This window comes from Myodes glareolus, chromosome 8, assembly GCF_982192425.1.
Source record: "Myodes glareolus chromosome 8, mMyoGla1.1, whole genome shotgun sequence".
In the NCBI taxonomy this organism is placed as follows: domain Eukaryota; kingdom Metazoa; phylum Chordata; class Mammalia; order Rodentia; family Cricetidae; genus Myodes; species Myodes glareolus.
Genome location: NC_142033.1, coordinates 95,459,813 through 95,484,275, shown reverse-complemented (window position 1 = coordinate 95,484,275; position 24,463 = coordinate 95,459,813). Strand labels below are relative to the sequence as shown.

Genomic DNA, 24,463 nt, shown 5'->3' with positions numbered 1-24,463 from the left:
ACAAAACATACATAATAATAAAAAGAATATTGAGAGGTGCAAAGGAAAAAGGTCAAGTAACATATAAAGGTAAACTTATCAGAATTACACCTGACTTCTCAGTGGAAACCATGAAAGTCAGAAGGCCTTGGATAGATGTGTTGCAGACACTAAGAGACCATGGATGCAAGCCCAGACTACTATACCCAGCAAAGCTTGCATTCACCATCGATGTCTCGAGAAAACAAGATATTCCATGACAAAAACAGATTTAAACAATACGTATCCACAAACACAGCCTTACAGAAAATACTAGAAAGAAAACCTCAACCCAAGGAAGCCAACAACACCCATCATAACACAGACATCTGACAACCCTCTACCAACACAACTCAAAGAAGGGAAACATACAAACACTAGCACCAAACAAAAACAAACCGGGGGTTAACAACCACTGATCATTAATACCGCTTGATATCAATGGACTAAATTCACTGATAAAAAGACACAGGGTAAGAGGATGGATATGAAAACAGGACCCAACATTCTGCTGTTTACAAGAAACACACCTCAATCTCAAAGAGAAACAATATTTCAGAGTAAAGGGTTGGGAAAAGGTTTTCCAAGTAAACGAGCCTAAGAAACATGTGGGAGTGGCTATCCTAATATCTAACAAAATTGATTTCAAACAAAATCAGTCAGAAGAGATGGAGAAGGACACTCTATACTCATAACAGAAACAATTCATCAAGATGAAGTCTCAATTCTGAATACCTATGCCCCTAATATAAAAGCACCCACTTATGTAAAAGAATCTTTACTAGACCTCAAATCACTCATCAAACCCCACAAACTAATAGGAGATTTCAACACTCCTCTCTCACCAATGTACAGGTCCAACAGACAGAAACTTAACAGAGAAACAAGAGAACTAACAGATGTAATAAATCAAATGGACTTAACAGACATCTATAGAACTTTTCACCCAAACAAGAAAGAATATACCTTCTTCTCAGCACCTCATGGAACCTTCTTGAAAATTGATCGCATACTTGGTAACAAAGCAAACATCCACAGATAAAATAATTTGGAATAACCACCTGTATCTTATCAGATCATCATGGAGTAAAGCTAGAATTTAACAACAGTTCTACCCCAGAAAGCCTACAAACTCACGGAAACTGAACAGTCAAAAAAAAAAAAAAAACCCATGGGTCAAGAAAGAAATAAAGAAATAAATTAAAGTTTTCCTTGAATTTAACAAAAGTGAAGACACAACATACCCAAACCTATGGGACACTATGAAAGAGGAAAGTTCATAGCACTAAGTGCCCAATTAAAGAAAAATGGAGAAAGCTCACATTAGAGATTTAACAGCATACCTGAAAGCTCTAAAAAAAAAAAAAAAGAAGCAGACTCACCCAGGAGGAGTAGAAGATTGGAAATAATCAAACTGAGGGCTGAAATCAACAAAATAGAAACACAGACAACAATCCAAAGAATCAATGAAACAAAGAGCTGGTTCTTTGAGAAAATCAATAAGATTAACAAACCCCTATCCAAACTAATCAAAAGTTGGAGAGAGAAAATTAACAAGATCAGAATGAAAAGTGGGACATAACAACAGACACTGAGTAAATTCAGAGAATCATTAGGTCATACTACAAAAGTCTGTACTCCACAAAATTGGAAAATGTAAATGAAATGGACATTTTTTAAGCTAAATATCATATATCAAAATTAAATCAAGACCAGGTGAACAATTTAAATAGACCTATAAGCCATGAGGAAATAGAAGCTGTCATCAAAGACCTTACAACCAAAAAAAGCCCAAGACCAGATGGTTTTAGTGCAGAATTCTGACAGACCTTCCAAGAGGAGCTAATACCTATATTCCTTAATGTGTTTCACATAATAGAAACAGACGAGTCATTGCCAAACTCTTTTTATGAAGCTACAGTTACCCTGATACAAAACAGTTTGATATTAGCATAAAAATAGAAACTTTGACCAATGGAATCAAATCGTAGACCTGGGTATTAGTCCACAAAGCTATGAACATCTGATTTTGGACAAAGAGGCTAAAATTATACAATTGAAAAAAGAAAGCATCTTTAACAAATGGTGCTGGCATAACTGGATGTCAACCTGTAGAAGAATGAAAATAGATCCATACCGATCACCACGCATAAAACTCAAGTCCAAATGGATTAAAGATGTCAATATAAATCCAACCACACTGAACCTGATAGAAGAGAAAGTGGGAAGTAGTTTGCAATACATGGGCACAGGATACCACTTCCTAAATAAAACCCCTGTAGCACAGACAATAAAAGCAACAATGAACAAGTGGGACCTCCTGAAACTGAGAAGCTTCTGTAAAGCAAAGGACACAGTTATTAAGACAAAACAGCAGTCTATTGAATGGGAAAATATTTTCAACCACACATCAGACAAAGGACTGATCTCCAAAATATATAAAGAACTCAAGAAACTAAATATTAAAATTCTAAATAACCCAATTAAAAATGTGGTACTGAAGTGAACAGATAATTCTCAACAAAAGAATTTCAAATGGCCAAAAGATACTTCAGGTCATGTTCAACTTCCTTAGCTATCAGGGAAATGCAAATCAAAACAACTTTGAGATACCATCTTACAAATGTCAGAATGGCTAAAATCAAAAACACCAATGATAACCTATTCTGGAGAAGATGTGGAGCAAGGGGAACACTCAGCCATTGCTGACTGGAAAGCAAACTTGTACAACCACTTTGGAGATCAGTGTGGCAGTTTCTCAGAAAATTGGGAATCAACCTACCTCAGGACCCAGCAATACCACTCTTGGGAATATACCCAAGAGATGCACTATCATACTACAAAAGCATTTGTTTAACTATGTTCATAGCAGCATTATTTGTAATAACCAGAACCTGGGAACAACCTAGGTGCCCTCAATGGAAGAATGCATTAAGAAAGTGTGACATGGTTACACATTAGAGTACTACTCAGCGTGAAAAACAATGACATCTTGAATTTTGCATGGAAATAGATGGAAGTAGAAAACACCATCCTGAGTGAGATAACCCAGAGACATCTTGTTGCCTGTACAGTCACCCCAAGTTCTTTTGTACCATTGGGGCATCCATCTTCAGCCTACAGGCCCACAGTATCCTGCAGACTTTTCCATGAAGCAGGAAATTTTAAAGACAGTTCACTCAGTTTCTTTTGTATCCTACAAAATGTATCACAGACTCTTTCAGGAATGAGGAATCTTGGAGTATCAACTCACCTTTAGGCAAGTTCAGCAGTCCTCTCTCTGTGGGTTCTTTGTGTTCAGTTCATGCCACAGTCCAGGCAAGAGCAGTTTCTTGCCCAAATGGCTAACCAACTCCATAAGGAGCCTCTTCGATACCCATCTTCCTCTTGAAGTAGATTGGTGCTGCCAAGAGTAGACGTGTCTCATTATCATAAAAAGCTCTAAGTTATTAAAACATTTTAAATGCCATATTCTGTAATCTTTGAAAGATATAAAGAGTGCCTATATGAAATATTTCTATGCACTTCTAGAAAATGTAGCTAACATGACTACAAGCTTTACTATTATCGATAATTATCAATTAATAACCTATATTATACAATACATTTCTAAATAATACACAGAGTCACAATATCTTCATCAAGAGCAGAAATATATATAACAAGATTGACCTTAAATTTACATCAATAAAGCCAAATCCATACCAGTGTAAATTATTAATATCTCTATCATATCCCCCTTTAAATGTAAAAGATCTTTTATAAGCAGCATTTGGTAATATGGGAATAGTTATTTCTCTCCAAACTGCTTTGTGGTGAATGGAGGCACTGTTAATCAGATCTTTCATGGTGTATCCTATGTGCTAGGTTCATCTCAGCCACCAGTTGAGTGAAGTAATTTTTAAAGGGTGTTTATGGAAACCTTTCAGGTGGGCATGGTCTATCATACCATATTGGTCTAGAAGGAATCCACAGGGTCTCATCTTCTGTGAAAACAAAAAAGAACCACTTTTCCAAAGCATCATATCCTTAGAACCAAATTCTGAAGTCAAGATACATTTATAATATACATGTTGGTTTAGCTTGGCAGCCCATATAATGAGATGTCTCTCTGTACTTAGTTCCTTCACAGTCAAAAATATTAAAGAAAACACAATAATACACAGAATCAAGACTCTCTGTGAATTTTCCATTTTTATGTGGCTTATTTTTTTTACTCCTTTTAATCTATCATTATCTGTACTCTGTGTCTTTAAAGACTTTACCCTTTTTTTAAAGCATTAATTTTATTTTATGACTTTCTATACTGTTTTTCTTCTGTCCCAAGCCTACAATTTTATCTAACAGTATGACCCATTTAAAGGTCTTTTATGTCTGAATCTGTCCTATTTCATTGTCTTTAATTCTCTACTGTTTTGACGAGCTTTTAAAATGCTAAGCAGCTTGGTTGTGGCTGCTCTGGATGTTGGCTCCACCTCTCTCCAATTTCAAAATGGTGAACCTACCATTTCTGCTATCTCTGGGGCCACCAGGCAGAAGCTGCACTCAGCACTTTAACTCTGAGAATGAGCATGCAACAATACAGCCAAATCTGCCTCACAGAGCACTGTGCAGCCTGGAAACATCTCTCTGTATGGCAGCAGAAATTTGCCATGTTCTCCTGCTTCTCACACCTAGTAATGCTGATCCTGCTGCCTGCTCAGGCAAGGAGTGCTGAGTCGAAGGCATAGTCTCAGGTACTTTGTTCCCTATCCAGAGTGGGCACACAAACATCCGGGCCCATTAATGCCATTTAGATGCTTAATAGCTTGCATTTGTACCAGCGGCACAGCCCAGGAAACTGTGTTTTGAAGTGGTGCAGTCCTAAGACGGGGCTCTCATGATTTTAAAATAAAAAGGAGGGAATTGTTGGGTCCCTAGAGGACAGGCCTTTGCACCCCCACTTGATCTGTTTTGCACTCTTGAAGTTGGTTGAAAAAAGGAACAATCTGTTGTTTTCAGCAAAGTTTCTAAGGATATTTACCCCTAAGCAATTGAGTTACAGTGATGAGCTTCCTGCTTTTGCTTTCTTTACCTCCACTGCTGAGGACTATATATACTATGTGAGAAAGTGGAATAAAGGCTTGTCTGCAGAACCTGAAGTTGTGGTGTGTGTTAATCCTAATGTCCCTCGCTCAGAAGAATGACAGTTGCCATGCTGGCGTGACAAGAATTATTTCTATATTTATTTGTTCCAAGTAGAATATATAATTCATTCATACATTCATGACTCATTGTTGATGTGACTACCTATATATTTGATTATTCCTAGTATTAAAATTTTATCTACTAATGAATAAATATATATATGAATAATATGATAAATATTCTCGATATGGGATGGTAATTTTGTATATTTAAAAAATGTATGGATACACAGAAGTTCTAGAATGCCTAAAAGGAAAATCCAGATAATAATATCCACCAAGGCCATCCAGAGAGTCATAAGACATGCTATACAAATCATAAGGATATATTTTTACTACACCAAGTTTTAAAAAGGTAAAAAGAAATGCATAATTTTCTTGATGGGTACCACTTACAAAGTTAAATCAAGATGAGATAAACAATTTAAATGTACCCATAACTCCTACTGAATTAGAAGAAATTTCCAACCCCCATCCCTCAGAAAATATTTCAGGATTAAATGGTTTTTAGCACAGAATTGTACCAGTATTTCTAAGACCAACACTCCTCAAAGTATTCCACAACATAGAAACAGAAGGAACACTGACAGATTCAGTTTATGAGGCCACAGTTACTGTGATACTAAAACCACATAGAGATTATGCAAAATAAAAGAATTGCAGATCAATTTCCCATTTGAACATAGATACAAAACACTCAATGAAATACCTGAAAAAAAATCAAAAACACATGTAAAAGATGATCTACCATAATCAGATAATAGTAAATATGATAACGGTAAGACAATCCATCTTCTATCATATTCTGCTGTTTTCCCACTTTCTCAGCACTGGGATCATTAATTAATCACTTGAATATTCATTCTTTACTTTCACTTCCCTTAGAAACATCGCTGTGGATATATAATATGGACATCTACAATCTTAACACAGTGACTCAGTTCATCCTCATAGAGCTCTCTGACCTCCCTGAGGTGTGCTATCCACTCTTCGTGGCCTTTATCACCATCTATCAAACAACTTTGCTGGGAAACAGGGTCATCCTCATGGCCACAGTGACTGAGAGAACGCTTCAAACTCCCATGTTTTACCTGTTGGCAAATCTGTCCCTGCTAGACATATCAGCCACTGACCCCAAGATGGTCAAGAATCGCTTGACTGAAGATCACAGCATTTCCTTTTTTGGGTTGCTTTGAAGCTATATTTCCTGATGGCCCTAACTGGGACTGAAGTTTTCTTGCTGGTTGTGATGACTTATGCCTGGTATATGGCCATATGCTTCCTTCTGTGTTATTCCCTCATCATGACCAAGGTTCGTTGTGTGCACCTGTTGTTAGGGACCTGGGTAGCTGGGTTTCTCAACTCCTTTCTCCACACAAAGTCTACCTTTAGTCTGTCTTTCTACAAGTCCAATCGAGTAAACCAGTACTATTGTGATATCCTACCTGTGGTGGCCCTGTGCTATTCATCCACCTGCATGCCAGAAATGCTTGTTTTAGTGGTAGAGGCACTTGGAGGGTTGGTTCTTTTCTCATCACTTTGATCTCCTTCATATACAGCATTCTCACCATCCTGAAGATCCAGTTAGTGGAAGGGAAGCACAAAGCTTCCTCCACCTGTGCTTCCCACCTTCTTGTAGTCTTCTTGTTCTATGGCACAAGCATATTTACCTCTATCCACCCATCCTCCAGTCAACATTGTCCTGCTAGAGACAGACTCATATCTATGCTATATGGGATCATTATCCTCATTTTAAACCCAATTATTGACAGTCTTAGAAACAGAGAAGTCAAAGGAGCACTCAGAAAAGTTTTACGTCTTAGGATATGTCCATAGAAAACATGATTGAAGAGTCTCTCAAACTCTTCTGAGAATCAATATACAAAAAGAGGTAGCAAAGTACTAAAACGATGTATGTATAGAAAAAAATTGATAGCAAACTTGCATTTAAATTCACATATTGTTACACACATCTCTGTACCCACTTTAAAGTTTGTAATTGAAAGATAAAAATCTTTGATACTGCATAGGATTGGTAGGTTACATGAGATAACTGTATCTCTTGCTCTCTTATCTGTCTCAATAGCTATATCCACAAGAACGCCAGCCTTTATATTTACATATATCTATGTTACCACTTTCTTTTTGGTTCTAATCTACATTTATCCATGTAGTTATAAATCTTCATTATGTTTCTATTTTGTCTTGTTCCTTTTAAAAGACTTTTATATATGACCATGACTGCCTTGGCTGCTTGCTTATCGGTACACCATGTGCAGGCTTCATGCAAACAGTGTCCATAAGAGGGTGTTGGGCCTCCTGCAACTGGAGTTATGGAGAATAGTCAGTCACCATGTGGATGTCGGGGACAAAATCTTAGTCTTGTGTAAGAGCAACAATTGCTTTTATCTTTTGAAATATTCCTTCCACTACAAATTTTATTAATTTTTTAATTTAAATATTGGTTTATTTTTAGGTATGTGGGTGTTTTGTCTATGTATATATCAGTGTACTATATATTCAGTGAGTGTGGAGGCCACAGGAGGACATTATATTCCCAGGAACAGGAATCTAGGATGATTGTAGTTCATCATCTGTGTTGTGGGAATTAAACATGGGTTTTCTTAATCTCTGAGCCATCTCTCAAAAACTCCATAATTTACTTTAAGTGATAAGTTATTATAAACATTTAAGTTTAAACATTAAGTTTAAATTGGTTTTGTTGTTTATAAACACTGTGAGTAACAACTAAACCATGATAGTTATCAAATATCTATTATTTTGTGGTGAGAGTTTTTTGAAAAATTTTTCCCCACTAAGTAATGCATGTCTGATACTATCTATTATATTGAACATACTATTGAAGTAACATTCATAGGTACAAAATATTATTTATTCTGATATATTGTGCACTTATCAAAAGTTCTTTTTAGAACAGAGTTGGGAGGGGAGGATTTTTGTTACAGACAAGACAGTGAGAAACTATAAAGAATACTGTCTAGCCTGATGTAGATGTCTCCTTTATGTTTTCAGATCCTTCAACAACAAATTCTCTTTTGTCTCCACACTCCTAAATTGACAGCACACTGCTGCGATGCCAAGCGGCAGCTCTGGCTCTGGCCATGGCCCAGGGCTCCCTGCTTCAGCCGCCTATGCAGCCCCAGGGAGTCTCAGAGCTTGAGGAGGACGGGCTGCTGCTGAGGGAACTCCTGGCAACCCTCAGCCCCTAAGACCCCAGCCAGGGAAGTCCAGTGCTCAGGTCTGTGTGGCTGGTGGCTGGCAGCGCAGGGACAGGCAGGCCAGGGACCTAGCTGGCTCTGGAGGAGACTGCTCAACCCAACTGACCAGCCTCCCATATGGCAGAGCTAGAGGAGGAAGAGCTGGAAGGGGCTGAAGAAGAGGACCTCTCTGCTGCTGCTCCCTCCGCCAGTGGCCACCACCTCCCAGACCAAGCAGATCCTGCCGGGGCCCCTGGGGTTGGTGCTGTTGCCAGCCTGTGGTTCGATGCTCTGGAGGCTGCAGCAGTGGTATCCCACCCCCACCACACACCCAGGCCTTCTCCCAACCTGGGTGCCCACCTTCCCACCCCAAGCCCCATGTCTCCTTCACTGGGACACAAATGGCTGCAGGATGGAGGAGGGCTCTCACCTGCCCAAAGCCAAAAGCTGCCTACCAGGCCCCAGGTGGGGATGGGGGTAGAGTCGGGGTCCAAAGCCAGTCCATGCCCTGGAAGTTATCTGAGGCCCTGCCAAATCTGACACCAATGGTTTCCCCACCAAGGGAGCCAGATGTGTGCACAAACTGGACCGTAGACCCAGGGCAAGGAAGGAGATGGTTTGTGGGCCAGCAAACCTGCCAGGCACTCGGTTGGGGCCGGGTGAAGCTGCCAGATGAGGAATAGAAGACAAGGGACCGAAGGGAGAGAATGTCCGTTGGTAATGGTGGCAACTTTTGGCCCTGGGTCCAGGGTCCTGGCCCGGGCCCAGTGCTGAGGAGAGCCTTGCTGGCAGGTCGGCGGGTAGATTTCCTGGAGCAGCCTGGTGTGGCTTCAGCCAGGTCAGGGGTAGAGTGTTGGCTGGGCTTGGCTGGATTAGGCGACCAGAAGGGATGTTGGAGGTCATGGGGGTGGGTGTAGAGGCAAGCAAAGCGGCAAACTCTAGGAGCCCTGCAGCCTCTGCAGCCTGTGCAGCCTCTTTCTATGGCCATACCACCCCGAATGTACCCGATCTTGTCTGATTTAGGAAGCGAAGCACAGTCCGGCCTGGTTAGTAGTAGGATGGGGGACCACCTGGGAATACTGGGTGCCCTAGGCTTTTCTTTTGGCTGTTTTTCCCCTTTGATCTTCTGTGGGCCAAGGGCCAGCCTGGGCCAGAACAGGCCACTTCATTTGCACCCTGAAGAAAGGACCCACCCACGTCTGACAAGGTCCGAAATCTAAATAGGCATCCAGCAAACCCACAGAGGAAATACCCCAGTTTGGAATCCCAGGGCCAAGGAAGGAAGCTAAGAATCACAAGGTAGAGGCAGTTTTGAGTGACACGCAGCTCCGAAACTGATCACAATCATAGGCCACCCAGCATCGCACTTGTCTCCCCAGTTCCCTAGCTCCTGGAACAAAACTCGATTTTTGCAATAGATAGAGCATTTCAGAGAGTCATAATCATTGGCTCAGTCCTTAATGACAAGTAACCTTGGCTGTGTCATACATAGGTATTCTTGTCACTAACAGGAAGGCTGAGACTATCACAGAAAATAAGGTGGGGAGAAATCAAGAGTCATCAAAGGAGTGGAGTGTAGCAGTTCCTCTGAATAGAAACATTGTCTCATTGAAGGAGCTCCTGAGACTTAATAAGTAAACAACCTTACAAGTCCTGGGGAGCTGAATCAAGAGTCACAAGGGCCCTGCCCTAGCTTCTGGAAGTTGTAAACAACTTCTGATGGGAACATTGTCTGAGCAGTTAAGCTTCCTGGAGGAGATTCTCCAACCTGGGCAGCTTTCTGTAAGTCTAGCAGAGAACTCCAAGGCTATAACATTCATGCTGTGGTGGACTTTCTGGTGATATGGCAACATTTAAATCATCCCAGCTCCTGTAAGCAACCCTAACAAACACCTTGGTTCTTCAAGTTGAACTTTTATGTAACCATCATTTTATGTATTATTGGTCCTGGTATTGACACAAAGATATGTGTTTCATGACTCCCCAGGTGTTGTGATCTGGCTGCCCCCACTCCCGCTGACCAACAGCTAAACTTCCTCGTCCTCTATAATCAACAAGGCTGTTTGTCTTCTTTCTGACAAGTGGTTTTCCACAGAAGCATTCCCAGTAGAGGATGCCCTTGATCTTGACCTCTGACTGCTCAGCATCTCTCTGGCCAGCTGCCTAATGGTATAAAAGGCTCTAGTTTGGGGTAGAATAAAGGTTGCTGCTCTTCTCCCTGCAAGGAAACCTCTGTGTCTGAATCCCCACATCCCCTGCTAGTTTCGGCATCCAAGCCGCACTGGTGTGGCACCCAGGAACACACTCACACAGCATATGCCATACATCTTTTTTTTTTTCTCATTTTAAGAGCTTAGTTTACCCCTTAAGTTTTTAGGCTAAAGTAAATGAGGAGGGGAGACATGGCCAGAATTTGAAAACATCAGTCTACCCTTAGTTTTGTTTTTACTTTATGTGATTTAGTTAATCCCAGTCATTTATGTACCAAAAGTAAATTGAAAACTCTCGAAAAAAAAACTTTATAGTTTATTTTAGTGCTCCATAGACTCATTTAATATGGGAACCAAGTTATCTCCTTTGTTTATGCAGTGAATGAAATCAATTAATAATCATTGATTTATAATCATCCAGATAGAGACAAAACGCTTTATTCTATAGTCTTTACTAATAGAAAACAGCCACTTAAAAATCTTGATTTTGTAAAGTTCATTTCAAACATCTTAGATACTTTTGATGATCTCAATAGATAGACACCCAAGCAAAAACCCATACAAAGACACCTAAGCACAAGTATGCACACACACACACACACACACACACACACACACACACGCAGGAAGACACCCAAGCACACTTGTATGAAAGCACATGATCAGAGCTTACAGACACACACACAATCAGATGGACACACAAACACACATACACAAGCAGGCATGCACAACATACACACGTCATACAAGAACACACACACTCCTAATCTTCTCCCCACAAAAAAGACAGACACCCAAGCAAAAACCCAGACAAAGACACCTAAGCACAAGCATGCACGCACAACCACAGACATACACACACACACGTACACAAGTCATACTGTGGCCTACACAAATGAATGTCCACCCACATAACATGCACATTATACACAGGCAAGCAGGCACACAGGCACACAGGTTGACTTATATCCCCAGTCCCTTGGGGTGGGTCTAGAATTATGCATCTGGGGAGAGCAGGTTTTCTTATAGACTGCTTCCCTAGGGTCCTGAGCTTGGAGGAAGTTGGCCATCTGTTGCTGAATACACAGTGGTGAGCTTTGCAGGACTGTTATCCCAGGCATCCTTTGTACCTTGCCCCTCCCTCTCTGGCACTGGCTCTGGCTCCAGCTCCCTCTCATGTTACTGAGCCCATGCCAGAACCTGGCCAGCTCCAGTCTGGAACATCTACCCCACATAGCTCAGGTCACAGGGCCTGCAGGAGGGCAGGTGGTGCTGTGTTTGTCATCCTGTTTCCTGGACTGTACCAGTTTTCAGGTCAAGTATGTCTGTACCCAATGTCTGGAGAGAGTATACACCCAGAAACCTGCCTGTGGATCTGGGGAGCTGGAGAACTGAGGAGCCAAGTGAGGTGGTGGCTGGCCCAGGGTTTGGTCTGGTTCAAGGCCAGCTTGGGCTGCATATCACTTTGTGATTCTTAGCTCTTTAGGTGGTCCTGGGATTCCCCATTGGGGTGTTTCCCCTTGTGGATTTCCTGTGTGCATCAGGGCTCTGAACAGTGGATGGATTTCGAAACTTATCAGAGGTGTGCATGCTTTCCAGTGTGCAGAGACTGCAGTAGCCTGTCCTGTCCAGTGTGACTCTTGACCTGTGGCCTGCTGCAAAGGCCACAAGAGACGAAAAGGCCAAAAGTAAAGCCTATAGCACCTGATATTCCCAGGAGATCTCCCATCAAAGTATTAACCAGGCCCAACCCAGTCTATTTTCTGAGATTAAAGGAGATTGGGCTCTTTCAGGGTGGTATGGCCACAGATGAAGGTAGCACTCGCTGCCGTGCCCAAAGAGCCTGTTGTTGCTGTGCTTGTCTGCACACCCATCTGCAAGCCCTCTGCACCCCTTTCGGCCACCTAGTCCCGACAAGCCCTCCCTGCCCAAAGCTCCTGAAATGGCACAGTCACACCAGGCCAAGTCAGGTAGCCGACCAGCCTGCCCATCAACCCCCCTGCCATCTGGGCCCTCCTCAGTCATCTGCCACAGCCTGGAGCCAGGATCCAAAGCCAGAAGTGTCCAGCATTCTCTGCCTTCCATCTCCTTCCTCATCGAGCACCCTCATTGTGCCCCAACGTGCCCCTCATTCCTGCAAATCATTTGTGTTCCTGATGGAGGAGGCATGGGGCTTGGTGTGGGAAGATGGGTGCCTGGGTTGTGAGTAGGGGTGGGGGTGGGAGTGTAGTGTTATGGGATGGGGTGGTATGCTGAGTTTCATGCCATGTTTGGGCTGCAATTTGGTTTCTCTCTTTTTTTATTCTGAATGGATGTGTCATGATTGAGTCTTGATCCTTTATAAATGAGAGAGAGGAGGAGTGGCTTGGGGGTGAAGAAGACATGGGGGAAGGGAACTGGAGAAGAGGAATCAGGTAAATGAAACTTGGGATATAAAATCAATGAAAATTTTAATTTAAAAATATTTATTTTACCTATAACCATGTGATGTCAGTTTTTCTGCTTTTAGTCTTGTACATGTACATATGCATGCAGGTGTCTAGGCAGGCCAGAGAAATGGGATCATCTTAGCAGGAATTACAGTAGGTAGTCAGTCGCTGCACTAGAGTCCTAGGAATGACATTTATTTAACTGAAGTGCTGCTTTCTAGACCAGGCTGGCCTTAAACTTGGCTCTACCCTGGTGTAGGAGGTCCTCCTGTGTTTGTATTGCTTTCATTGGCTGAATAGAGAAACAGCCTTGGCCATTTGATAGGGCAGCCCTTAGGTGGATAGAGTAGCCAGAACAAAATGCTGAGAAGAAGGGAAGTGTTGCTGACACCATGGCTCTCCTACCCAAGGTGGACGCTGATTAGACTCATGCCTGTAAGCCACAGTAAAGTGGCAATACACATTAATGGAGACAGATTAATGAAGATGTGAGAAGTAGAGAAGAAGAGGCTATAGCTAATGGGCCAGGCAGTAATTTATTAATACAATTTCTGTGTGGTTATTTTGGGTCTAAGCTAGCAGGTAGCAGGAACTTGGCCCACTCCTCCCACAGCACTACCTCCCAAGTGCTGGAATTAAATATGTGCACAACAACCACCAAGCCAAAAACAATATTTTAATACCTTTATATATCATCTTTATTTCAGGAAATATGAAAGTAATCATGACAGATAAACTCTCAACTGTAGGAAACAATTTGTAAAACAAATTAGTATCTAGAGTTGCGTTTGATTGCAAAAAACATTTGCTTCAATTTTTTCCCATCATAGCCTTGAAACAACTGAACAAGGCAATATTTCTTATACCTGGGGAAAGTGGTAAATCAGTGTGGGGAACAGGCTGGTCCACAAGGCCAACAACAAACGTTGTATGATGATATTCTTCCTGATTTGATTCTTTAAGGAAAGAGTGAGATGTTAGATTTCATTAAAAAATTTCACTGATATTATTCACTTTAGAAAAACTTGTCTGTTCATGGCAGGGTCTAGATTTATAGTCCTCAAATATTTGATTGCTCAGGGAAATTTTATCACTGTAACCACGGATGTTGTGTAACCTTTGTTACCTTACTGTTTGAATCAAAGCCCAGGGTGAGAATATTAAAAGAGGACCTGCTCAGCTTTTTGTGTGTACGGGGGTAAAGAATCACCTTCATAAGAAAGCTCTCTGTTTTCACCTGGTGAGGTTGCCCTGGTGCCATGCAGGGCATAAGAGGCAGACTTACGTACCCTGGAGGTCATGGAGAAATTTTTCGAGATGGCAGAGATGGAAACAGAGTTGGCTTCAGAGGTGCCCATCTCTTGTGGTCAGGTGGATTCAGAGGTGGCTCCTGAGGTGCCCGTCTCTTGGGACGAGGAGGATTTGGAGGCAGAACACAGTGATGACTAGGGGTTCCTCCTGGACCATTGATGAAAAAGACAGAACATTAAGATGTGGACATGGAGGACCTGGTGGATCTGGATTAATAGATAAAGGCAAGTACTGTCAGAAACTTAAGAGACAGGCCTTACTAAAGAGATCTGCACAGCTGCATTGATGACGAGATTTAGTTTTTAAAAATAGAAAATGTTTTAAATTTATAATTTCATATTTATACTGATGGCCACAACATTATGATTATTTCTTGCCTGTACTTTAGTATTTTAACCATTTGTGAAGAAACATTAAAGAAAGTAAAATGGTAATGTACTGATATTTTTTTTTCTATTAACGATGATTGTTTTAGACTTAACAATGGGAATCCCTTGTGAGCATACTCAATATCATTGTGGAGAATCAACAGGGCCTCTAAAAGTAACAAAGTTTATGGTCGTGAAATTTTTCAAAAAATCAAATTTTTATAATCTGTCAAAAAATACTGATGCAGTGGGTCCATGTTGTCACCAGTGTGGCTACCAGGAGCAAGCTCAGTGTCAGCATGTGGTCTCCCCGTTGCATGCCCAGGGCATGTCCTAAAGTACATGTGTGATCCAGAGTGGTGTGGTGAAGTGTAATTTTCTCAGATGCCTGAAGAGTGTCACCTCTGTCACTTGTACCTGTAGATGGCTGTATGTCCATGTTGGGGGTAGACTGGGGCCCACTTGAAGAGTCATAAGTTTTGGGAAGACATCCCTCCTGTGTTGTTCTTTCCACCTTTAAGGAAATTGTGAGATGTTAGTTTTCATTAAAAATTTCTCTGATTTTTATTCACTTTAGAGGAACTAGTCTGTGAATGCCAGGGTCTTGATTTATAGTCCTCAAATATTTGATTGCTCAGGGAAATTTTATCACTGTAACCACTCATATTGTGTGAGCTTTGTTTCCTTTCTTTCTGTTTGAATCAAAGCCCAGAGTTTGAGAATCTCAAAAGAGGACCTGCTCAGCTTTTTTGTGTGTGTAGCAGGGTAAAGAATAACCTTCATAAGGAGGCTCTTTGTTTTCACCTCGTGATGCTGCCCTGGTGCGAAGCAGGGAGTAAGAGGCAGACTTACGGACCCTGGTGATCCTGGAGATACCTTCTCAGGTGGCAGAGGTGGAGACAGAGGTTGCTTCTGAGGTGACCATCTCTTGTGGCCAGGTGGATTCATAGGTGGCTCCAGAGGTGCCCGTCTCTTGGGCCTAGGAGGATTTGGTGGTGCAACTCGACCCAGCCCTGGGAGTTTTCCTGGACCATTGATGGAACAGAAATAATTAAGAAGAAGTGGATCTGGAGGAACTGGTGGACCTGGGTTAATGGATGATGGTGAGTACTGTCAGAAACTTAAGAGACAGGCCTTCCTAAAGAGACCTGCAGAGTTGCATTGATGACGAGATTTATTTTGTTAAGCATGAAAACGTTTTAAATTTTTAGTTCTATGTTTCCAATCTTGGCCACAACATTATGATTATTTCTTGCCTGTACTTTAGTATTTTAACCATTCGTGAAGACACATTAAAGCAAGTTAAATGGTAGAGTGTGCTGACATTTTTTTTTCAATTAACGATGATTGTTTTTAGACTTAACAATGGGAGTCCCTTGTGAGCATACTCAATATCATTGTGGAGAATCAATAGGGCCTCTAAAAGTAACAAAGTTTATGGTCGTGAAATTTTTCAAAAAAATCCAAATCTTTATAATCTGTCCAAAAATACTGTTGCAGTGGGTCCATGCTGTCACCAGTGTGGCTACCAGGAGCAAGCTCAGTGTCAGCATGTGGTCTCCCCGTTGCATGCCCAGGGCATGTCCTAAAGTACATGTGTCATCCAGAGCGGTGTGGTGAAGTGTCATTTTCTCAGATGCCTGAAGAGTGTCACCTCTGTCACTTGTACCTGTAGATGGCTGTACGTCCATGTTGGAGGTAGGCTGGGGCCCACTTGAAGAGTCATAAGTTTCGGGAAGACATCCCTCCTGTGTTGTTCTTTCCACCTTTAAGGGAATTGTGAGATGTTAGTTTTCATTAAAAATTTCTCTGATTTTTATTCACTTTAGAGGTACTAGTCTGTGGATGCCAGGGTCTTGATTTATAGTCCTCAAATATTTGATTGCTCAGGGAAATTTTATCACTGTAACCACTCATATTGTGTGATTTTTTTTTCCTTTCCGTTTGAATCAAAGCCCAGAGTTTGAGAGTCTTAAAAGAGGACCTGCTCAGCTTTTTGTGTGTGTAGCGGGGTAAAGAATAACCTTCATAAGGAGGCTCTCGGTTTTCACCTCGTGATGCTGCCCTGGTGCGAAGCAGGGAGTAAGAGGCAGACTTACGGACCCTGGTGGTCCTGGAGAAGTCGTCCCAGGTGGCAGAGGTGGAGGAGACAGAGATGGCTTCGGAGTTGCACATCTCTTCGACCGAGGAGGCTTTGGTGGTGCGACTCGACCCGGTCCTGGGAGTTTTCCTGGACCATTGATGGAACAGAAATAATTAAGAAGAAGTGGATCTGGAGGAACTGGTGGACCTGGGTTAATGGATGATGGTGAGTACTGTCAGAAACTTAAGAGACAGGCCTTCCTAAAGAGACCTGCAGAGTGGCATTGATGACGAGATTTATTTTGTTAAGCATGAAAACGTTTTAAATTTTTAGTTCTATGTTTCCAATCTTGGCCACAACATTATGATTATTTCTTGCCTGTACTTTAGTATTTTAACCATTCGTGAAGACACATTAAAGCAAGTTAAATGGTAGAGTGTGCTGACATTTTTTTTTCAATTAACGATGATTGTTTTTAGACTTAACAGTGGGAGTCCCTTGTGAGCATACTCAATATCATTGTGGAGAATCAATAGGGCCTCTAAAAGTAACAAAGTTTATGGTTGTGAAATTTTTCAAAAAAATCCAAATCTTTATAATCTGTCCAAAAATACTGTTGCAGTGGGTCCATGCTGTCACCAGTGTGGCTACCAGGAGCAAGCTCAGTGTCAGCATGTGGTCTCCCCGTTGCATGCCCAGGGCATGTCCTAAAGTACATGTGTCATCCAGAGCGGTGTGGTGAAGTGTCATTTTCTCAGATGCCTGAAGAGTGTCACCTCTGTCACTTGTACCTGTAGATGGCTGTACGTCCATGTTGGAGGTAGGCTGGGGCCCACTTGAAGAGTCATAAGTTTCGGGAAGACATCCCTCCTGTGTTGTTCTTTCCACCTTTAAGGAAATTGTGAGATGTTAGTTTTCATTAAAAATTTCTCTGATTTTCATTCACTTTAGAGGTACTAGTCTGTGGATGCCAGGGTCTTGATTTATAGTCCTCAAATATTTGATTGCTCAGGGAAATTTTATCACTGTAACCACTCATATTGTGTGATTTTTTTTTCCTTTCCGTTTGAATCAAAGCCCAGAGTTTGAGAGTCTTAAAAGAGGACCTGCTCAGCTTTTTGTGTGTGTAGCGGGGTAAAGAATAACCTTCATAAGGAGGCTCTCGGTTTTCACCTCGTGATGCTGCCCTGGTGCGAAGCAGGGAGTAAGAGGCAGACTTACGGACCCTGGTGGTCCTGGAGAAGTCGTCCCAGGTGGCAGAGGTGGAGGAGACAGAGATGGCTTCGGAGTTGCACATCTCTTCGACCGAGGAGGCTTTGGTGGTGCGACTCGACCCGGTCCTGGGAGTTTTCCTGGACCATTGATGGAACAGAAATAATTAAGAAGAAGTGGATCTGGAGGAACTGGTGGACCTGGGTTAATGGATGATGGTGAGTACTGTCAGAAACTTAAGAGACAGGCCTTCCTAAAGAGACCTGCAGAGTGGCATTGATGACGAGATTTATTTTGTTAAGCATGAAAACGTTTTAAATTTTTAGTTCTATGTTTCCAATCTTGGCCACAACATTATGATTATTTCTTGCCTGTACTTTAGTATTTTAACCATTCGTGAAGACACATTAAAGCAAGTTAAATGGTAGAGTGTGCTGACATTTTTTTTTCAATTAACGATGATTGTTTTTAGACTTAACAGTGGGAGTCCCTTGTGAGCATACTCAATATCATTGTGGAGAATCAATAGGGCCTCTAAAAGTAACAAAGTTTATGGTTGTGAAATTTTTCAAAAAAATCCAAATCTTTATAATCTGTCCAAAAATACTGTTGCAGTGGGTCCATGCTGTCACCAGTGTGGCTACCAGGAGCAAGCTCAGTGTCAGCATGTGGTCTCCCCGTTGCATGCCCAGGGCATGTCCTAAAGTACATGTGTCATCCAGAGCGGTGTGGTGAAGTATCATTTTCTCAGATGCCTGAAGAGTGTCACCTCTGTCACTTGTACCTGTAGATGGCTGTACGTCCATGTTGGAGGTAGGCTGGGGCCCACTTGAAGAGTCATAAGTTTCGGGAAGACATCCCTCCTGTGTTGTTCTTTCCACCTTTAAGGAAATTGTGAGATGTTAGTTTTCATTAAAAATTTCTCTGATTTTCATTCACTTTAGAGGTACTAGTCTGTGGATGCCAGGGTCTTGATTTATAGTCCTCAAATATTTGATTGCTCAGGGAAATTTTATCACTGTAACCACTCATATTGTGTGATTTTTTTTCCTTTCCGTTTGAATCAAAGCCCAGAGTTTGAGAGTCTTAAAAGAGGACCTGCTCAGCTTTTTGTGTGTGTAGCGGGGTAAAGAATAACCTTCATAAGGAGGCTCTCGGTTTTCACCTCGTGATGCTGCCCTGGTGCGAAGCAGGGAGTAAGAGGCAGACTTACGGACCCTGGTGGTCCTGGAGAAGTCGTCCCAGGTGGCAGAGGTGGAGGAGACAGAGATGGCTTCGGAGTTGCACATCTCTTCGACCGAGGAGGCTTTGGTGGTGCGACTCGACCCGGTCCTGGGAGTTTTCCTGGACCATTGATGGAACAGAAATAATTAAGAAGAAGTGGATCTGGAGGAACTGGTGGACCTGGGTTAATGGATGATGGTGAGTACTGTCAGAAACTTAAGAGACAGGCCTTCCTAAAGAGACCTGCAGAGTTGCATTGATGACGAGATTTATTTTGTTAAGCATGAAAACGTTTTAAATTTTTAGTTCTATGTTTCCAATCTTGGCCACAACATTATGATTATTTCTTGCCTGTACTTTAGTATTTTAACCATTCGTGAAGACACATTAAAGCAAGTTAAATGGTAGAGTGTGCTGACATTTTTTTTTTCAATTAACGATGATTGTTTTTAGACTTAACAATGGGAGTCCCTTGTGAGCATACTCAATATCATTGTGGAGAATCAATAGGGCCTCTAAAAGTAACAAAGTTTATGGTCGTGAAATTTTTCAAAAAAATCCAAATCTTTATAATCTGTCCAAAAATACTGTTGCAGTGGGTCCATGCTGTCACCAGTGTGGCTACCAGGAGCAAGCTCAGTGTCAGCATGTGGTCTCCCCGTTGCATGCCCAGGGCATGTCCTAAAGTACATGTGTCATCCAGAGCGGTGTGGTGAAGTGTCATTTTCTCAGATGCCTGAAGAGTGTCACCTCTGTCACTTGTACCTGTAGATGGCTGTACGTCCATGTTGGAGGTAGGCTGGGGCCCACTTGAAGAGTCATAAGTTTCGGGAAGACATCCCTCCTGTGTTGTTCTTTCCACCTTTAAGGGAATTGTGAGATGTTAGTTTTCATTAAAAATTTCTCTGATTTTCATTCACTTTAGAGGTACTAGTCTGTGGATGCCAGGGTCTTGATTTATAGTCCTCAAATATTTGATTGCTCAGGGAAATTTTATCACTGTAACCACTCATATTGTGTGATTTTTTTTTCCTTTCCGTTTGAATCAAAGCCCAGAGTTTGAGAGTCTTAAAAGAGGACCTGCTCAGCTTTTTGTGTGTGTAGCGGGGTAAAGAATAACCTTCATAAGGAGGCTCTCGGTTTTCACCTCGTGATGCTGCCCTGGTGCGAAGCAGGGAGTAAGAGGCAGACTTACGGACCCTGGTGGTCCTGGAGAAGTCGTCCCAGGTGGCAGAGGTGGAGGAGACAGAGATGGCTTCGGAGTTGCACATCTCTTCGACCGAGGAGGCTTTGGTGGTGCGACTCGACCCGGTCCTGGGAGTTTTCCTGGACCATTGATGGAACAGAAATAATTAAGAAGAAGTGGATCTGGAGGAACTGGTGGACCTGGGTTAATGGATGATGGTGAGTACTGTCAGAAACTTAAGAGACAGGCCTTCCTAAAGAGACCTGCAGAGTGGCATTGATGACGAGATTTATTTTGTTAAGCATGAAAACGTTTTAAATTTTTAGTTCTATGTTTCCAATCTTGGCCACAACATTATGATTATTTCTTGCCTGTACTTTAGTATTTTAACCATTCGTGAAGACACATTAAAGCAAGTTAAATGGTAGAGTGTGCTGACATTTTTTTTTCAATTAACGATGATTGTTTTTAGACTTAACAGTGGGAGTCCCTTGTGAGCATACTCAATATCATTGTGGAGAATCAATAGGGCCTCTAAAAGTAACAAAGTTTATGGTTGTGAAATTTTTCAAAAAAATCCAAATCTTTATAATCTGTCCAAAAATACTGTTGCAGTGGGTCCATGCTGTCACCAGTGTGGCTACCAGGAGCAAGCTCAGTGTCAGCATGTGGTCTCCCCGTTGCATGCCCAGGGCATGTCCTAAAGTACATGTGTCATCCAGAGCGGTGTGGTGAAGTATCATTTTCTCAGATGCCTGAAGAGTGTCACCTCTGTCACTTGTACCTGTAGATGGCTGTACGTCCATGTTGGAGGTAGGCTGGGGCCCACTTGAAGAGTCATAAGTTTCGGGAAGACATCCCTCCTGTGTTATTCTTTCCACCTTTAAGGAAATTGTGAGATGTTAGTTTTCATTAAAAATTTCTCTGATTTTCATTCACTTTAGAGGTACTAGTCTGTGGATGCCAGGGTCTTGATTTATAGTCCTCAAATATTTGATTGCTCAGGGAAATTTTATCACTGTAACCACTCATATTGTGTGATTTTTTTTTCCTTTCCGTTTGAATCAAAGCCCAGAGTTTGAGAGTCTTAAAAGAGGACCTGCTCAGCTTTTTGTGTGTGTAGCGGGGTAAAGAATAACCTTCATAAGGAGGCTCTCGGTTTTCACCTCGTGATGCTGCCCTGGTGCGAAGCAGGGAGTAAGAGGCAGACTTACGGACCCTGGTGGTCCTGGAGAAGTCGTCCCAGGTGGCAGAGGTGGAGGAGACAGAGATGGCTTCGGAGTTGCACATCTCTTCGACCGAGGAGGCTTTGGTGGTGCGACTCGACCCGGTCCTGGGAGTTTTCCTGGACCATTGATGGAACAGAAATAATTAAGAAGAAGTGGATCTGGAGGAACTGGTGGACCTGGGTTAATGGATGATGGTGAGTACTGTCAGAAACTTAAGAGACAGGCCTTCCTAAAGAGACCTGCAGAGTTGCATTGATGACGAGATTTATTTTGTTAAGCATGAAAACGTTTTAAATTTTTAGTTCTATGTTTCCAATCTTGGCCACAACATTATGATTATTTCTTGCCTGTACTTTAGTATTTTAACCATTCGTGAAGACACATTAAAGCAAGTTAAATGGTAGAGTGTGCTGACATTTTTTTTTTCAATTAACGGTGATTGTTTTTAGACTTAACAATGGGAGTCCCTTGTGAGCATACTCAATATCATTGTGGAGAATCAACAGGGCCTCTAAAAGTAACAAAGTTTATGGTCGTGAAATTTTTCAAAAAAATCCAAATCTTTATAATCTGTCCAAAAATACTGTTGCAGTGGGTCCATGCTGTCACCAGTGTGGCTACCAGGAGCAAGCTCAGTGTCAGCATGTGGTCTCCCCGTTGCATGCCCAGGGCATGTCCTAAAGTACATGTGTCATCCAGAGCGGTGTGGTGAAGTATCATTTTCTCAGATGCCTGAAGAGTGTCACCTCTGTCACTTGTACCTGTAGATGGCTGTACGTTCATGTTGGAGGTAGGCTGGGGCCCACTTGAAGAGTCATAAGTTTCAGGAAGACATCCCTCCTGTGTTGTTCTTTCCACCTTTAAGGGAATTGTGAGATGTTAGTTTTCGTTAAAAATTTCTCTGATTTTTATTCACTTTAGAGGTACTAGTCTGTGGATGCCAGGGTCTTGATTTATAGTCCTCAAATATTTGATTGCTCAGGGAAATTTTATCACTGTAACCACTCATATTGTGTGATTTTTTTTTCCTTTCCGTTTGAATCAAAGCCCAGAGTTTGAGAGTCTTAAAAGAGGACCTGCTCAGCTTTTTGTGTGTGTAGCGGGGTAAAGAATAACCTTCATAAGGAGGCTCTCGGTTTTCACCTCGTGATGCTGCCCTGGTGCGAAGCAGGGAGTAAGAGGCAGACTTACGGACCCTGGTGGTCCTGGAGAAGTCGTCCCAGGTGGCAGAGGTGGAGGAGACAGAGATGGCTTCGGAGTTGCACATCTCTTCGACCGAGGAGGCTTTGGTGGTGCGACTCGACCCGGTCCTGGGAGTTTTCCTGGACCATTGATGGAACAGAAATAATTAAGAAGAAGTGGATCTGGAGGAACTGGTGGACCTGGGTTAATGGATGATGGTGAGTACTGTCAGAAACTTAAGAGACAGGCCTTCCTAAAGAGACCTGCAGAGTTGCATTGATGACGAGATTTATTTTGTTAAGCATGAAAACGTTTTAAATTTTTAGTTCTATGTTTCAAATCTTGGCCACAACATTATGATTATTTCTTGCCTGTACTTTAGTATTTTAACCATTCGTGAAGACACATTAAAGCAAGTTAAATGGTAGAGTGTGCTGACATTTTTTTTTCAATTAACGGTGATTGTTTTTAGACTTAACAATGGGAGTCCCTTGTGAGCATACTCAATATCATTGTGGAGAATCAATAGGGCCTCTAAAAGTAACAAAGTTTATGGTCGTGAAATTTTTCAAAAAAATCCAAATCTTTATAATCTGTCCAAAAATACTGTTGCAGTGGGTCCATGCTGTCACCAGTGTGGCTACCAGGAGCAAGCTCAGTGTCAGCATGTGGTCTCCCCGTTGCATGCCCAGGGCATGTCCTAAAGTACATGTGTCATCCAGAGCGGTGTGGTGAAGTGTCATTTTCTCAGATGCCTGAAGAGTGTCACCTCTGTCACTTGTACCTGTAGATGGCTGTACGTCCATGTTGGAGGTAGGATGGGGCCCACTTGAAGAGTCATAAGTTTCGGGAAGACATCCCTCCTGTGTTGTTCTTTCCACCTTTAAGGGAATTGTGAGATGTTAGTTTTCGTTAAAAATTTCTCTGATTTTTATTCACTTTAGAGGTACTAGTCTGTGGATGCCAGGGTCTTGATTTATAGTCCTCAAATATTTGATTGCTCAGGGAAATTTTATCACTGTAACCACTCATATTGTGTGATTTTTTTTTCCTTTCCGTTTGAATCAAAGCCCAGAGTTTGAGAGTCTTAAAAGAGGACCTGCTCAGCTTTTTGTGTGTGTAGCAGGGTAAAGAATAACCTTCATAAGGAGGCTCTCGGTTTTCACCTCGTGATGCTGCCCTGGTGCGAAGCAGGGAGTAAGAGGCAGACTTACGGACCCTGGTGGTCCTGGAGAAGTCGTCCCAGGTGGCAGAGGTGGAGGAGACAGAGATGGCTTCGGAGTTGCACATCTCTTCGACCGAGGAGGCTTTGGTGGTGCGACTCGACCCGGTCCTGGGAGTTTTCCTGGACCATTGATGGAACAGAAATAATTAAGAAGAAGTGGATCTGGAGGAACTAGTGGACCTGGGTTAATGGATGATGGTGAGTACTGTCAGAAACTTAAGAGACAGGCCTTCCTAAAGAGACCTGCAGAGCTGCATTGATGACGAGATTTATTTTGTTAAGCATGAAAACGTTTTAAATTTTTAGTTCTATGTTTCCAATCTTGGCCACAACATTATGATTATTTCTTGCCTGTACTTTAGTATTTTAACCATTCGTGAAG

General features: G+C 42.1%; 1 long non-coding RNA gene and 1 pseudogene across 1 annotated transcript; one reads left to right on the top strand and one right to left on the bottom strand.

Moving 5' to 3' along the window:
* The first annotated feature begins 6,112 nt into the window (after positions 1–6,112).
* On the top strand, positions 6,113–7,040 carry LOC148121220 (olfactory receptor 5V1-like; annotated as a pseudogene).
* Positions 7,041–13,735: 6,695 nt separating this feature from the next.
* LOC146893972 (uncharacterized) lies at positions 13,736–15,114 on the bottom strand. The gene is made up of 2 exons (XR_015002590.2): positions 14,351–15,114; positions 13,736–14,017 (listed from the first exon to the last, which is right to left on the bottom strand). It is a non-coding gene; the product is annotated as an uncharacterized LOC146893972 (long non-coding RNA).
* Between the last annotated feature and the right edge of the window lie 9,349 nt (positions 15,115–24,463).